The sequence below is a fragment of the Mus pahari genome, chromosome 22, assembly GCF_900095145.1.
Source record: "Mus pahari chromosome 22, PAHARI_EIJ_v1.1, whole genome shotgun sequence".
Taxonomy (NCBI): Eukaryota; Metazoa; Chordata; class Mammalia; order Rodentia; family Muridae; genus Mus; species Mus pahari.
Genome location: NC_034611.1, coordinates 23,729,240 through 23,734,346, shown reverse-complemented (window position 1 = coordinate 23,734,346; position 5,107 = coordinate 23,729,240).

Sequence of the window (5,107 nt, the reverse complement as noted above, 5' to 3'; positions counted from 1 at the left end):
TATATATTTTTATTATAGATTGTCTATAATTATGTCATTATATATTCCACACACATATAAATGAAACAGGAATCAATATGAATAACAGCAATTCAATCCTACAGAAGCATAAAATACAAATGATTGCTTTGTGGCGGCACATTAAATAAAGATGAAAGATCTTTTATTCTTTTATACCAAAATGCATTAAAGGATTTAAGGCTCAATGTGATCATTTGGAAAGTGGAAGGGTGGGGAAGAAAGCGGGGAGATGATAGGAAGGACCCAAAGTAAGACAGATGTTTTTTTTACAGACACCCAAGTGATGTTTAAGAGACCTTTCCACAAACAATCGTGTTCATGAAGGAAAGTGCATGTGGCTGAAAGCAAGCACCGACAGATGCAGAGGGCACGAGGAGTTAGAAACTATTGACTTGGGCGCCACAATGAACATAAAAATAAAGCTCTGTGGTTTCTCTGAGGAGGCACAGGACTCGGGAATAAAGGGAAAGGAAGATCTAGAACAGAAAAGAAAAGGGCGGAAGTTCCAGCAGAAGATTCTCAAGATGTGCGCTGGGACCCACGTGGTCACCCAGCTAACTGCGGGGGGCTGAAAACTGTAGGCAAAAGCAAATGCAAATTGGATGCACGATGCCCAAAAAATTTTTCACAATGAAATACTATCTGAGGCGGGTCTGGTAGTACTCACCCATGTTGAATGGGTGAATGTCTAGCTCTACCTTAGCCTCGGTTCCGAGCACAGCATGTGCACACTGCACTCGGCGTGCCATAAAGGTACACGGGTCAATGGTCTCGACTGCTGTGCGCTTCGGATTGTAGCTCTTTTACTGCACAGAAACGTTTTCTGCTTTGGGGGACTGGAGAGACGGTTCAGCAATTAACATGTACTGCTCTTGCAGAAGACCTGGGTTCAGTTCCCAGTAAACCCACAGCAGGCGATTCACAATTGCGTGTGGCTCCAGCTTCATATCTGATACTTTTTGGCAAACACAAGCACTCAGATACACAAACCTACACACAAACACATTCCCATAAAGGTAGTATTAAAGTTTTCTGCTCTTATGTATACAATAGCTAGGGAGCATGCATAAAACAAATATATTTTAATTATATTGAATTATAATTTTATTTTAAATTGAGTTGCTGGATAGAGTTGAATAGAACATTATTCACAGGCTGCTGAGGTGACTTAATGAATAGGCACTTATTTGTAAGCATAAATGCCTAAGTTTAGATCCTTGGGAATCACATAGAAGCCAGGAGTTGCCAAGCGCTTCTTTAACCCCTACCCTGGGGCACTGGGCAGGGGAGGGTGTAGAAGGATTGCTGCCACTGGTGGCCAGCCAGCTTAGACAAAAATAAAAATAAAAAAATAAAAATTCCATGTTCAGTGAGAGACCCTGTCTCAAAGGGCTAATAAGGTAAAGAGTAAGAGAGCAAGATGCTTGACGCCATTCTCTGTGTCTGGGTGTGCATGGGTACACACACCTGTGCACACACATATACAACACACACAAACCAATACTTTGTCTTCATATTAGGACAAAATTGGCAAGTTTTGAAATGAATGTAAATGTATTTCTGCCATGCTGTAATTGTGCAAGCCAGCATTCTGTTGTTAGTATTGACATTAATAGAGTCAAATATGATCGACTGGAAATGGTGATGTTCTGGTGGAAGAAGGGAGGGGGAAGGTAAAAGGGGAATATGATCAGGTATTGGGGGGCAGGAGTGAGGCTCTGAAGGCCAGCAGAATGAATGGAAATATGCAACCTTGGGAGGTGGGGGGCCCTCTAGAATGTACCAGAGACCTGGGAGGTGAGAGACTCTCGGGACTCAAAGGTAGTTGATGAAATGCCTAACAGGGGAAAGGGAACTTGTAGAGTCCATCTCCAATAGAAATACAGGGCATCAAGCAGAGGGATGGGGTTGCCATCCCATAGTCAAAAATTCTGACCCAGAATTGTTCCTGTCTAAAAGAACTGCAGGGACAAAAATGGGAAAAAAAAAAAAAAAAAAAGCTGTTGTAGACATCACTAAAATACCCAATTCCTTTTGCAAACTATGAATTTTATGAAATTAAATCTTAAAAAAAAAGAAAAAAAAGAAAAAGAAAAACTCTGTCTTGAAAAACCAAAAAAAAAAAAAAAAAAAAAAAAAAAAAAAAAAGACTGAGGAAAAGGAGGTCCAGTGACAGGCCCAAATTGGGATCCATCTCAAGGGGAGGTTCCAAGGCCTGGCACTATTACTGATGCTATGGTGTGCTTACAGACAGGAGCCTAGCATGGCTGTCCTCCAAGAGTCCCAACAAGCAGCTGACTGAGACAAATACAGATACTTACATCCAACCAATGGACTAAAGTCAGGAACCCCTATGGTTGAATGAGGAAAAGGCTGGAAGAAGCTGAGGAGGAGGCAATCCCATAGAAAGACCAGCAGTCTCAACTATCCTCGACTGCAAGATCTCTCAGATACTGAGCCACCAACCAGGAAGCATACACTCGCTGGTACGAGGCCCTTGACACACGTACAGGAGAGGACTGCCTGGTCTGGCTTCAGTGAGAGAAGATGTGCCTAACGCTCAAGAGACTTGAGGCCCCAGGGAGTGGGGAGACCTGGTGGGGACATTGGAGACATCCTTTTGGAGATGGGGGAGGAGGAATGGGATGAAGAATTGCTGGAGGGAGGATCAGGAGGGGGATAATGGCTGGACTGTAAAAAAAAAAAATTAAAGATTTTTTTTTAAAAAGAAAGAAAATGTTGATGTTCTGTATCATGCATTATCAAACATTCAAGTTTTAATTTTTATGTAAAATAAGAACATCTATCTCATTAATATGAAAATCACTTCCTCATTAATAAATGATAAAGTTTATGTGTTTTAAAATAAAATTCTTGGGCTGGTGAGATGGCTCAGTGGGTAAGAGCACCCAACTGCTCTTCCAAAGGTCCGGAGTTCAAATCCCAGCAACCACATGGTGGCTCATAACCATCCATAACAAGATCTGACGCCCTCTTCTGGAGTGTCTGAAGTCAGCTACAGTGTACTTATATATAATAAATAAATAAATCTTAAAAAAAAATAAAAATAAAAAAATAAAATAAAATTCTTAGTGTTTTGTGTCAGTAAATGTTTTATTTGTATATTTACTCTCTATACCTATAGAGTCAGTATCATGAACGTTTCTCAGGAGAAAAAGATTCATGAGCAGAAAAGGTTTCAGTGGTCCTGGTCTAGACTACAATACTACTAAACCATCCACATTGACAGTTAACTCGGTGTCATGTGACAAGAATGAAAGCCACATCCTGGAATCTCCATTGACTATGAAGATGTGAAGAGAGACTTGTGGATGACAGGCAGGTGGTAGGCAGAGGGGGAGCTGCCATATAATGAATAAAGTAAGCGTGACGGAAGAGACCAGAAGACATAACATAACATAACACATGCCCTGTTACAAAAGGCTCCAGTCTGAAACGTCTCCAAGATCGATCCAATGCCCAACACCTAAGCCAAAGACGTATTTGGTATGGAAATATCAGACATCCCAAGGTTTTAAGAACATGTTATTGAGACACTAGGGAGCTGTGGATAGTTTTAATATTTTTACTTCTGTGTGTTCACTAGCATATGCGTGCTCACACAGGCATGGGGGTGCCCTCAGAGGGCAGAAAGGGGTGCTTATGAGTTGTTCACCATGGGTGAGCAAACATGAGAACTGCGACAGATTCCAGGCCTTTGGAAGAGTTAGTACTCTTAGCCACTAAGCCTTCTTTCTAACTCATTTCCAAAGTTTAAATCCAAACATTTGAACAGGAATAAGGCACTCAAAGTGTTCCAAAAAAAATTCAACATTAGCAGAGTCTGTTAGAAAGCTACCTCAGCCAATGCTTGACAAAACAGGGCTGCAGTAGATCAAAACTCTACCTGCAAAAGTGGCAAATGGTACGCCCTCCGCAGGAGACATCATTAGCTGGCACATCTGGCACAGTACTGCCCAGAGCACTTCAAGACACACACATTTAACAAAATACAAACAGGATACAATTTAAATGTATAAGTCAACATGTAAAATTAACTGAAGACATTTACAGACTTGTTTTTAAGCATGTTGGGCTCTTCTATAACCATTTTAACTACCTTTACAAAAATAAAATAAAATTCAGTTATATTGTTTAAGGCTCAATCCATGTCAGTTTTCTCATACTTAACAATATTCCCACTCAGTCTTCCTATTATTTAGTTATTAAAAGAAAATATGTTAAATAAACTAAATGATTTATATTTGCTGTGGTTGTATATTTCAATATCTTTTTGAGTTTTATTATGTTGGAAAAGCATTTCAATAAACACTCCCATTCATTTTGATAAAAAGAGGACGTAAGACCCAAAAGTCATTACCTAAAACGTGAAGCACAGTAAAATCTCATACAGTAGAAGGGAGGTGAGCTTTGAAAACAGCCATCACTTAGTGGTCTTCACTAACTTACCCTCTTCAGAACCTCATGGGTGTGGTGGACATTTAATGTGTACACATACATGAACACACATACATATACAAACACACACACACACATATATATATATATATATATATATATATATATATGAATTCACATACATGGGGGGATCAATCTGGTGCACAATATTTTAAACAGACACATATCAGAATTACCTAGCAGTGATTGCTTTGAAGATTGACTTAAAAATCAGCCTTTGAAGGGCTCCGGGAGAGCATGTCCGTGTTCTCTGTAAAACAGAAAGGAGCATGTCTCCCTCCTTGCCTCCTGTAAATGCACAGCATGATTTGAGACACTAGAACAGTAAGCACTCGGCTGTGTCATTATTAAATTCTTGCCTTTTCTCCTAAAATAACAGATATGTTTACAAAAGATTCTTAGAAGAACCGAATCAAGGATGGTGAGATGACTCGGTCGGTAGAAGTGTTTGCTGCACGAGTCAGATCTCAGGAGCCAATCCACAGAAAAATTAGGAGCAGTATCGACTCACAAAGTTGTTCTCTGATCCCACCACATGCACCACGACACACATACACACACACACACACACACACACACACACGCACACGCACACGCACACGCACAC